The sequence below is a fragment of the Phaethon aethereus genome, assembly GCF_964289735.1.
Source record: "Phaethon aethereus genome assembly, chromosome: 1".
NCBI lineage: Eukaryota > Metazoa > Chordata > Aves > Phaethontiformes > Phaethontidae > Phaethon > Phaethon aethereus.
This window is the reverse complement of record NC_138575.1, coordinates 73,741,757-73,754,850: the sequence shown is the minus strand read 5'-3', so window position 1 is coordinate 73,754,850 and position 13,094 is coordinate 73,741,757.

Here is a 13,094-nt window from a genome sequence, read left to right as displayed (position 1 = left end):
CTTTAAGGAGGTCTGTAGTTTTCTGGCCCGGAGCAACCTGCAACCATATATCTCAGAGCATCAGGTTGGTTGCCCTGACAATGCCCCTGAGGGAAACTCTTAACACAACACAGCGCAGAGCAGTGTGCCCAGTGGTACCACAGCCCACTGTAATATTAGCTTTTATCTTTCCTCTTTTGTGCAACCGGCATAAATATGAGTGTTTCACTCTAATCACAAACTTGCCCGATGCCACTCAGATACTTTTTGGCGCCAATGTTATTATACTGGGAGTATTTGTAACACGCTGCCAGCTGCATTAGGAGGTCACAGATAGCTCTGGTTTTATCAAGCAGATACCTGCCTGGTAAGGATGGTCTTTTACCGACTTGGGTATAATGACAGCCTTAGGTTTTTGCCGTATTTTGGATACCATGTTTCTCCAGTGCCATAAAACATGAGAACAGATAGCCCGTCTCAGCTCTTCCTTCCCAGATATGGCAGGAATGCCCGCAAAATGTAATCATAGAATTGCTTAAGTTGAAAAGACCTTTAAGATCATTGAGTCCAACCTTTAACCTAGCACTGGCAAGTCCACCACTAAACCATGTACCTAAGTGCCACATCTACACGTCTTTTAAATACCCCCAGGGATGGTGACTCAACTGCTTCCCTGGGCAGTCTGTTCCAGTGCTTGACAACCCCTTTGGTGAAGATATTTTTCCTAATATCTAACCTAAACCTGCCCTGGCACAGCTTGAGGCCATTTCCTCTGATCCTATCACTTATTACTTGGGAGAAGAGACCAACATCCACCTCACCACAGCCCCCTTTTCAAGTAGTTGTAGAGAGCGATGAGGTCTCCCTTCAGCCTCCTCTTCTCCAGACTGAACAACCCCAGTTCCCTCAGCTGCTCCTCATGAGACTTGTGCTCTAGAACCCTTCACCAGCTTCACCACCCTTCTTTGGACATGCTCCAGCACCTCAGCATCTTTCTTGTAGTGAGGGGCCCAAAACTGAACACAGTATTCAAGGTGCGGCCTCACCAGGGCTGAGTACAGGGGCACAATCACTTCCATAGTCCTGCTGGCCACACTATTCCTGATAGGAAACCAACTAGGATCCAGTTGGCTTTCTCAGCCACCTGGGCACACTGCAGGATGTCAACTAACGTCCCCGGGTCCTTTTCTGCTGGGCAGCTCTCCAGCCACTCTTCCCCAAGCCTGTAGCATTGCATGGGGTTGTTGTGACCGAAGTGCAGGACCTGGCACTTACTTAGCCTTGAGAGTTGGCTTTGGCCCATTGATCCAGCCTGTCCAGATCCCACTGTAGAGCTTTCCTACTCCCAAGCAGGTCAACACTCCTGCCCAACTTGGTGTCATCTGCAAACTTACTGAGGGTGCACTCGATCCCCTTGTCCAGATCACTGATAAAGATATGAAACAGAACTGGCTCCAGTACTGAGCCCTGGGGAACACCGCTTGTGACCAGCTACCAACTGGATTTAAATCCATTCACCACAACTCTTGGGGCCGGCCATCCAGATAGATAGTTCTTTTACCCAGCAAAGAGTACGCCCGTCCAAGCCGTGAGCAGCCAGTTTCTCCAGAAGAATGCTGTGGGAATGGTGTCAAAGGCATTACTAAAGTCTAGGTAGACAACATCCACAGCCTTTCCCTCATCCACTGAGCGGGTCACATTGTCATAGAAGGAGATCAGGTTAGTCAAGCAGGACATGCCTTTCATAAACCCATGCTGACTGGGCCTGATCACCTGATTTTCCTGTATGTGCCGTGTGATGGCACTCAAGATGATCTGCTCCACAACCTTCCCTGGCACTGAGGTCAGACTGCCAGGCCTGTAGTTCCCTGGATCCTCCTTCCGGCCCTTCTTGTAGATGGGCATCACATTTGCTAACTTCCAGTCAATGGAGACCTCCCCGGTTAGCCAGGACTGCTGATAAAAGATGGAAAGTGGCTTGGTGAGCACTTCCATCAGCTCCCATCTGGCCCCATAGACTTATATGTGTTTAAGAAGTGTAGCAAGTCGCTAACCATTTTCCCTTGGATTACGGGGGCTTCATTCTGCTCCCTGTCCCTGTCTTCCAGCTCAGGGGGCTGGGTACCCGGAGAACAACTGGTCTTACTATTAAAGACTGAAGCAAAGGAGGCATTAGGTACCTCAGCCTTTTCCTCATCCCTTGTCACTATGTTTCCCCCCACATCCAATAAAGAATGGAGATTCTCCTTAGACCTCCTTTTGTTGCTAATGTATTTATAGAAACATTTTTCTTTTTCTTTTACGGCTATAGCCAGATTCAGTTCTAGCTGGGCTTTGGACCTTCTGATTTTCTCCCTGTATAACCTCACGACATCCTTGTAGTCCTCCTGAGTTGCCTGACCCTTCTTCCAAAGGTCATAAACTCTCCTTTTTTTCCTGAGTTCCAGACAAAGCTCTCTGTTCAGCCAGGCCGGTCTTCTTCCCCGCTGGCTCATCTTTTGGCACATGGGGATGACCTGCTCCTGCATCTTTAAGATTTTCTTCCTGAAGAATGTCCAGCCTTCCTGGACCCCTTTGCCCTTCAGGACTGCCTCCCAGGGGACTTTGTTAACCAGTTTCGTGAACAGGCCCAAGTCTGCCCTCCAGAAGTCCAAGGTAGCAGTTCTGCTCACCCCCCTCCTTACTTCTCCAAGAATCAGAAACTCTGTCATTTTGTGATTGCTATGCCCAAGATGGCCCCAACCATCACATCACCCACAAGTCTTTCTCTGTTCAAACAACAGGTCCAGTGGGACGCCTTCCCTAGCTGGCTCACTCACCAGCTGTGTCAGGCAGTTATCTTACACACACTCCAGCCACCTCCCAGGCTGTTTCCTCTCTGCTGTATTGTATTTCCAGCAGACATCTGTCAAGTTGAAGTCCCCCACGAGAACAAGGGCTAGCGATTGTAAGACTTCTCCCAGCTGCTTATGGGATGTTTCATCTGCCTCTTCATCCTGGTTGGGTGGTCTGTAACAGACTCCCACCATGATATCTGCCTTGTTGGCCTTCCCCCTGATATTCTTACCTATAAACACTCAACCCTATCGTCACCATCATTAAGCTCTAGACAGTCAAAACACTCCCTAACACACAGGGCTACCCCACCGCCTCTCCTTCCTTGCCTTTCCCTTCTGAAGACTTTATAGCCATCTATAGCAGCCCTCCAGTTTTGTTTCATCACACCTACAGCTCCTGAGTAAGTCCAGGTGGGTTGTCACCTCTGCCCAAAGGACAGCTGCTGGCCATACTCACACATGCTTCTCCCTACCTGTCACTGGAGCTCACAGATGGGGCTCCGACCCCTCCTAGCATTCCCGGCTCCAGCTGCCTGGAGTGCAGGAGCCTTCTCTGGTGGCTCTGCTGCCTATCCCACCGAAAGCGCGTCCGATAGCTCACCTGTAACACAGCTCGGGCGGCAGCGGTGCTCACCCTCCCATGGGCTGGCATGCGGGGCTGTGCCTGACGGTCAGGTCCAAGGACGAGCTCGTCCCTGAGCATGCATGCGGCGGGCTGAGACACTGCCAGGCAGTTCCCGAAGTGCCCCTCCACTCATTCAAACTCCAGGCAATGAAAAAAGTCCTTCCCCCTGCACTGGAAACTCCTCCACTTTGCAGTAAGCCTCCTTTAGACGTGCCTTTATTATGTGTCAACCCACAGGCGTAGGAGCTGCGCTTGCTAGAATAGGTGGACACAGGAGACCGGTACAGAGACTGTTTACCCGTGAACCCAGCCAAAGGACATCCTCTCTGAAAGGCGACTCAACGAAGAGAAGAAGAAAAGCCAAATCTTACCTGGCAGCAGAAATCCCCCGAGATGGTGCCTGCCAGGTTTCGTAGGTAAGCTCCCTCTATCGCTTATGCATACCCATACATGCATGCACAGGCACTGGTCCTAGCTTAGAAGCGGGAAAAATTGGAGGGGAAACCACCTCTTAGAGTTACTCGGTCTAGGGATGGTATAACTTATACTGGAGGTAGAGAAAGGAAAAAGCATAACGGTGGGGGAACATGTTTTGTCTCTTCTTTTGCCTGAGCACTTGGTATTCGTCTCCCCCCATCCTCCTCCCTCACCTCCTCACTGTTTTCTTCCTTTCTCCTCTCCTATCAACTCCATGACACTGGCACACGGGCAAAGCAAAGACTCCGGGTGCCTTAGCTGGAAATCCTGAAGAGCATCTAAACCCTCCCTGAGGTATTTTTCTTTGTAAGTTGCTGTAAAGTTTGATGGGGCACGTGACAAAGCTTTATGGGGAGGAAAAAAAAATCCTGATCTTCTTAATTGCTCATTCCCAGGAAATGAAAGACTTCAAGGGGGAATGGACCAGCAAAAAGAAAAGGGGGGTGCATGGGAGAAGACGGGTGAACAGGTGATTCACAAAGCTTTCCCATCCAGACCCTGGTCCTTCCCAGTATGCCCAGTACGCCCTGCCCCCCAAAAGCCTCAGGGCAAAGTCCCCATCAACATGATGTAAAACCAGAATGAAAAGACCCATTACAGCACAGGACAGAATTGCACAGGCGAGTCAGTCAAGTCCTTTGCCACAACAAAAGGAAAATTTTGCAAACTTCATTCCCACCTTGTGTTTTTCCTGTCACAAGGTCATGGCTACTGAAACAGCATTTGTTTGCAAGTTTGTGTAAAGGTGAAGAACATGACTAGTTCCCAGTGTAGTTGCTTGAGCTGAGAGAGGCTATAAATCCTGTGTCTTCTGCTAACCTGTGAGCTTTAATTATACAAACAGAGAATACTATAAATTCTTCTTCTTTTCCCCTTCTTGCTCTCTCCCACTCTCTGGAGCAGCATATGTTCCCATGGCAGCTAAAACCTCACTGACACTGAAAATGGTACTGTGCCAAACACAGCACCTTGGAGCAGGCTTCTACTTTCCTAGATTTAATACAAATTATTATCCGTTCCTTCATTATATCTCCATTTTCGGTTCTTAATACGGCTGGAATTTTCTTACACTGCACGTAATTCACATTTTGTACTTTAATGTGTCTTATAGCCTTACTTGGCTGTTTTGGAAACTTGGAAATCTCTTTTCCCCTTTTCTAAGAGATATCAGGGTGCCTAATAGTCCACAGGAATTAGTGATTAGGAGAATTAGTGATTATGAGTTCTTTCAGCCTCTTTCAGAGAACAGCTTCCAGCCTGTTTCTTTCAATTATTAGGAAAACTGAGTTTACACAATACGGGATCTGTACTGGTTTTGCCTGACCTTTACTCTTCGTTGCTGATCTTCTCTCCTTCAATGATTTCTGACACAGACTCCCGCCACTGGCAGCCTTCACCACACTGTCCCTTAAATAGGTGAGGCTCATGTTCAGAGTCATAAATTCTTTATGTAAGTAAGTCCCTTTCACATAATCCTCCAAGATTCTATTATGCTGCAAATCATATAGATGAACACCAGGGCATGGTCCTCTACCCTTACAGAAAAATACCTAAAGAATAGTTTTATTTAGTTTAAGATGAAGCAAGGCTTTGAAGAATGAGGCCTACAAGATTTAGTGCAATCTTCTAATCTTTCCTGGATTTTTGCTTCATTGAAAAACCTCGGCATCAGCTTTCTATCACAGTTGGGCTTTTACTGGAATTTCTTTATAGAGCCTTCTCCGACTTCTTTATAGGTATAGATACTATCTTAACTGGAAGTTTATCAAAGCCACCTTGGGGGAGGTATTTTCCATTATGGAAAGTTTTCTTGCATCTTCCAAAAGAGCACCACCATTCCTTTATGAGCTAATTATAGCAGTTCCTCACAAACGGTCGGATTTATGTCCTTTACAATAGTTTTCCAGATGCTCGGAGTAAATGAATACAAGATCCTCACCAAAACTCAGTGAGTTCATCTGGCAGAGATGAAAGTCTCGTCCAGGTGGGAATTTACTAGTCTCCCAGGCCACTGGATATCGCATGGCAAGGCGATGCAGTACATCACCTACTACAATGTACGAAGAACTGAGACAGGGGAAACGAATCACTACCAATTCCAGTGCAGGACATGACACCTCTTGTGTGTCACTTTTCAGTGCCTCCCACAGCAGAGCACTTCCCAAGCACAATGACACAAAACTCATTGGAAGCTTGCTAGACAATCAATCAGACGAGAAATGTTTTGCTTTCCCATAGTCCTAAAAGAAAGTGCTTACTTATATGTACTTTCTCTGTAATTGAAACAAAGCCATTAAAGCAGCTACAGGACAAAGAATCAGGCTTTCTATTTTCTTTGCATTCCTACTTTGTATTAGTGACAGGAAATTAGAAGCCAGACCACCTTCATTTCTAAAGCACAGGGTTAAATTAATTACATTTACAAAGCCTAGTCTAGCCATAGTGAATAGCTGTGACGAGAGTAATCTTGATTCATAGACGTATCAATACATTAACAGCACAGCAGGTTTGTGGATCAGTCCTTAAAACATCCAAGAACAACAGATTTCTGAGGCGTAGCTCCAGGGAACCGGCTGCTTCTTCTTCAAGCACATTTCATGAGCAAATGCTAACCTTGTAAAGTCTCAACTCCCCTCTGTGTTCAGAAGCATGAAACTTTTTCGTTTGTAAAAGACATTTTTTAAAAACATATTCCAACAGACTTATTTAAACCGTAAGGGCTTGCTTGTAAAGATAAAGTTTACACTGAAATCTGAACGCACATAACAGCTGCAAAGAAACTTCTGGTTTTATCTGATAAAAGGAAAAAATTGACTTTTCAAAAAAAGAAATAAAAAATGTATTAATGGGGTTTTGATATACTGTATCATCTCAAAATTTCAATTTACATAATTCCTGTGGTCTGACAGGGAACACACTCCTTAGCCTTAATACTACGTTGCAAAGCAAAGCTATGTAGAAACTCTCGGTCGAATGAGTCCTCAACAACTCAGATTGGCACTTAGCCAAATGCTCCTTTATTATTTTATTTATGCTAGCACATAAATACTCCAACCCTGGGCCGCTCTGCTGCACCTGGACCGACTCAGAGAGAAGAGCTGGTCATGGCAGCAACTGCTTGTGGCCCAGAGTTCTACTGCAATGGTCTCCTAAATCCCTGGAGGGCTCAGAGTGAGGATGCAGCAGGCAAGACCGAGAGCGCTGGCTAAATAGCAAGTAATATTTGCATTTGAAGGAGAGGCATTGAAACCATTCATGTTTGCTGAAGGTCACGCAGGAAGTCTGTGCAGAGCTCAGGAAAAACTCCAGCAGATCCAGATGTCTTGGATCCTTGTCCAGAGAGCAGGAAGCTCAAGGCATCGTGCCACTGTTGAGTCTGGAAATGCAGCTGCCGAATAAAGGCAACTTAGAAAGCACGACAGCTTGGAAGCAGCCTCTTTCAAAGAAATGTCTCTGAGTATTTAAATTTTAATACAATTTAACTTTCATAATTTATAAAAAAATTGTGTTTCTGTTTGCTGTGATTCCTAGGTAAATATGGAGTTTGGAGTCAATAACAAGCAGATACAGGGAAGCCATTTACAGTTAACTAATAAAGCAATCCAGTTTCACCGCCTATATAATTTTAATTACTTGACCTGTAGACCTCTACTGCTATGGACACATTATTTCTTGACATTAATTTTCCACTTCTTTTTGTTGCCAGTCCTAAGAACATGCTTGTTAAGAACATAAATGAGCAGGAAAGCCACTGTCAGAACGAACCTTGCATATCCATTCCACATCAAAGAACCAGGGAAAACAATACACTTCAGCTGTTGGAAGCACTCGGAGATTGCAGTGAAAATTTCAGGCTTGAAGATAGTACTTCTTTGCCCAACTAAGGACTTCCAGGTCTAGCCTCAGAGAACGGTTTTCTTATCAAAGAACAGCAAAAGCAATAGAAAACTCATCTAATTATTTTTTGGGTCCGGCTAACTTGTTATTGGCATATCCACAGGTCCTTCTGAGAAGTCTTGCTACCCTGAGGTGCTCATCAAATTGTTCATGACACTCAGATTTTCATCCCCTTTCACATGAGACCTCAGGAAGAAGAATTTTCAAGAACAGCAGTTGCAGTAAATGTAGTGTTTACTGCACCTGACCATAGAAAAATACCAATTTTCTATGTATGGTCCTCATGGTGGGTCCCTGTGGTAACATATGGGAGCGTGCATAATAGCTGTAGGTCACCTTGAAAGCACCTGCAGAAGGTTAACCGATCAGGTAAAAGAGCTAGGAGGTTTTCCTTCCTGAATGATGAGTAAAAGGAACAACTCCAAAATTATGGACCCAGACAGATTTTGACCAAAATTTCAAAGAATTTTTCTTCAGGGCAGGAAGCAGTTGTACCCACCGGAGCTTTGGGGAGAATTTTAATTTAGAAGAACATAATACAAGAAACTGGAATTTGTCCAGCACTAGGGATTAATACCATTAATCTTAATAAAATCCCATAGCACTTTCTGTAATGCAGTTCTTTGAACTAGATTCAAACCCGAAGATTTTGGCTAGAAATGTGGAAAGATAAGGTGCAAAGAATTAAACAGTGAAGTCTATATTACGCGGAAGGTGTTGAATTTGTAGAATACGATGCCTTTGGCAAGCACAGTAATAAACAATTGACATGTGCAAAGGATTGTGAGGGGAAGTAATTTACCACCAGCAACAACAAAAGTCACTGTAAATGGAGCCATCACGCAGATCAAACAGGAACCTTCTGCTTTGTATTTCCTGGCTGCAGACAAGCAGATGTTGCAGCAACCTTTTATCTGTATCAGGCTTCCAAACCATTACAACCACATCTATCCCAGGTTATTTAGTGATTATAACTAGCAGTCTGGATTGAGTGTGACACAAACCATCAAAACCTTAGGTAAAACTTCAAAATTGCACTTTTTCTCGCATGGATCACAAATTAAGGCAATGTTAGTATCACCCTTCGGCTGTGAGGCTGTTCCACAAAGCAGCTGCCTTTGAGTTTCCTTCTCAGCATGCCAGGTTTCTGGGATCCCAGGGTGGAGTGGTTAAAAATCTCCCTCGGATTGTGTCAGGTGGCTGTCCCAGAGCTACAGACCCCATCAGTCACGGTAGCACCTGGAAGTTACACATCTGGCTGTCAAAGCCGTTTGCTGTTCTACCCCAATGCGAATCACCGACGATATCCAGGGAGTCCACGGTAACACAAGGGATAATGTCGATTTCCACAGGATTTTGGCGAGATAATTGAAGAAATGTCTAAGAGAGCATTGCTAAACAGAGTGCCAAGAGTTCTCTGAGATTTCTATTTTTAGTGAAACATCTGAAGTGGTTTTAGGCAAGTGGATTTGCCTGGGCAATTGAGATGTGAACACCTGGAAAACGCACCATTTAATTGAGCTGCTACTGACGGTGCGTCATGGCCTCCTTTATGTTTTACCAGAACCCCAGGAGGGGCACGCTCATGTGTGGTCTCATTAGCAGATTGACTGCTTCTGCTCCGTGTTTTATTGCTCATCTCTTCCCATGGGAACCTCTTGCTGTTTGAAGAGTTCTGTGATTTTCAGACAAGTGCATTCTTTACCTTGGTAGCCCCTACCCTCCGTAACGAGCAGTGCTGAAGGAAAAGAAGTTTTCTTCATTACCCCGGTTGCACGCATTCGTGTGGGCAGCTGTGACTCTCTGGATCAAATAAATCCATGCTAGGGAGTTATTAAGTGTTTGGGACAGACCAGCTGCAGGCTTACGAGCAGTTCCCTTAGAATAGGTATAACCCTGCTTTACTTTCGTATTGGCAATGATCCCAACTAATACCTTCCTAATCACTGCCTGGTGAAAATGTCTTTACATTTTTGCCATTCAGAACTTAAGACAGGACAAATAAACTGGTCGGACTTCAAAACTGGCAGCTAGATATGTAGCTGATCCTTTTCCATATTTTGAAATCTGTTAATTTTTAAGCTCTAGGAAAAGAGGCTTTGAATACACAGTTGATCCAGGTAATTTGTATGCAGCCATTTCAAATGAGTTGGCTGAAATGTTCTCCAGCTCTTTGATGAAAGTAGGTAAAAAAAATTTAAAAATTGGAAAATTTTAGACAGCTGTAAGATACTTTTTGAAAATTATAAACAGTAAGCAAAGAAAGTAGCTAGATGTCAATTCTAGCCCACATAATGGACTAGCAAAATCTTTCACTGAAGAATGACAGTGTACTTACCAATATAATTGCAAGAAAAAGGATTTCACTTACTGATGTCCCACTTTAACAGATTATTTCTGTGGTTAATAAAGAAAAGACTGCTAAGGGAACACATTTCATTTTCTCTGGAAGCATTAGTCACTCTGCATTCCTATAGCTGAACAACGCCATGTAATACAGACCACATTCAATGGGTATGGTCCATATTGATTGGATTGAAAAGTACACAGATGACGGATGTTGAAATATTGGTCATGATTAAAGAAGGATGTTTATAATGAGGCCTTCCACAGATTGGTTGAGTCGCACAACATTTAACATGGGATTTATTAGTGACCTGAAATAGAGTGCAGAATTCTGCTGGTAAAAGTTGCAGATAATGGGATACCAATAAACCTGAGCTTGGGTTGCTAACATATACCAAGCAGGGCAGGCAGGTAAAATGGTAATTCAATATATACCAGCTTTACTGGGTTTGAATCAGAGTTTGAGGAAGATACAGGTCATTTGCGGTCTGGCGCTTAAACTGAACGCTGGGCACCGAAAGCAAATTCGTTCAATAAAGGAGAAAGAAACAGAGCAAACAGGATACCACAGAATTATATTTATGTTGTACATTTGTCTTCACATTGCAACATCCACATTGTTCATTTTGTGACAAGTATTTCTAATAATTTTGAATACATATTTACTGTATAATACATTTTACCAAGAGGCACTTCCAGTAATTCTGGCAAAAAGGAGCTTCATTATAGTGTCTAACTTACAAAACAGTAAAAATAAATAATGTTTATCTAAAAGATTTTTTTCCTGTACAGAATCTATTTTGTACAAAACATTTATCAGCCATTAACTAAATCACTTAACAAATACTTGTGAAGAGAATATATTAAGTATTGCTACATGTATCGAGTGCAAGATACTAGTGAAAGGAAAAGAATTATTCTGTTTATGAAAAAATCACCTAAAAATACAAGGCCTTGTTCCTGAAGTGTTTAAAAAGGAGAAGCTTGGTTACAACAATATTGACAATATATAAATATAAATTAACGTATGTAGTACTTAGTGAAAAGAACACTGTGTTAAAAACTGGCGTGTACAAATCCTGAACAAGATGGCACTTTTCTGCATTGCCACTTTGGCTGGCAGTTATTTTTTAAAATATTGCTTCAAAAGAATTATAAAGGTACACAAAACCCTTTTCAAATAGAGCCGTATAAAATTACATTTCTGCTCCCCTCCCCTTCTCTCACCTTTTGGGGTGAAAAAAATCAAGGAGGGATTAATTTTGAAGTACAAGGGTGAATTGCAGAAACTTGCTACTAAAGCTGAATCTCAATGAGCATCATAAAATAATTGCGTCTGAGGTGCAGTGGCCCAAGGTCACAGGCCAGGAGTCCAACCTCATAGGACAGGATGCAAGGTGACCAAATTCCTCTGTTTTCTGAAGTAAAAAAACTTTGGTTGGCCTTTTGTAAATGTGAAAACACAAAATTTGTATGATTTGGCCCCAACATTTGGTGGGGGATCAAGTGCTTCAGTTATATCAACATACCTGAAATTTTCACTTAGGAAGGGTTTTGACGTGCTGGATTAATTTCTTGATTACCAAATTTGCCAAAATGATATTTATTTATTTTTTAATCATATCTTGTACGTGATACACATACTTGCATATTGTCACCCAGATGGCCAAACTGTATTGGAAAACAATTATTTTTGGAAGGTACTACTTCCGCAGCTGGAGGCAAAGATTACAAAATATGTTTCTGTTGGAAAATGTTCTACATGTTTTCCTATCAAAAGCACTAAAAAGAAAAAAACCTGCCACCCGTCAGTGAAAATGTTAAATCTGTTAAACAAACATAACCTACAGTATCAATCACGTCGTTTTAAAAAGTGAACTTAAATTACTTTCCATCATGCAAACATCTTATATCGATTACTCAAGAAAAGACGACTTAAGTTTAGAAAAGTAATGACCAAATGTATGCTGACATGGTTGGAATATTAAAAATATCAACAACACAGAGCAGTTATTAATGCTGTCTTTGATCTTTTAGGATACCATCTGCAGTACTGTATTAAGGTTTACAAACATCTAAAAATGAAAAAATTCGCATTCAGATACAGATTTTCATCGTGTGTCAGAATCAGGCAGGAATTTTGAGAAGGAAAGATAGCTTTACCAGACGCCGGGCTTTCTACCTAAAGTAGTATGTACATACATGGCAAACCCCTAACCGTCTTCTCGCTGAGCAGATTACAGACCTTTTTTTTTTTTTCTTTTCCTTTTTATGAACGCGTGGGGGTGAAACGAGTAGGGTCAGGGGAGGGGAAAAAAAACCCATAACAACAAAACTCCAAAAATTCAATCTCCTTTAAATAAATATTTAAAAGCAACGAGCGATCGCTAATTCACATTAATTGCTTGTGAGTGTTCGCTGTGGTAAAGGAAGACGGCGTCAAAAACCAGAGCAGCTCAGCCCACTGCCTCAGGGCCATCGCTGCGAGCAAAGCATGAGCAAACCACGGCGAGGTGGGTGTAGGGTTGGATTACGTTACTCTAAGCTACTCCAGCTACTTTGACGACAGCCCTCTGAAATTCGGCGTTTGTTCTTTACCTCCCACCAGCTCCTCCCCCCGTGCCGTGCCGTGCCGCCCGGGACCCCACGCCATTTGCAGGCCAAGGCTGCAAGCGCAGCTGCCTTGCGAGCCCGAGGAAAAGCGGGCTAACGCACGCCTGCCTCGCCGGGGCCACACCACGCGCTGCGTCTTGCTTATTTGATCAGATTTCTATGGTTTTTGAATCACAAGAGAATTCAATCATAAAAGGATACATGGTCCGCAGATGTGGCAATGTCCTTTAGACCTACTCGTACGCTTCCACATGGACAGAAACCAGAAATGTTTGGGGTTCCCCATCCAGTTCACCACTGGGATCTGCCACTTTGCACAC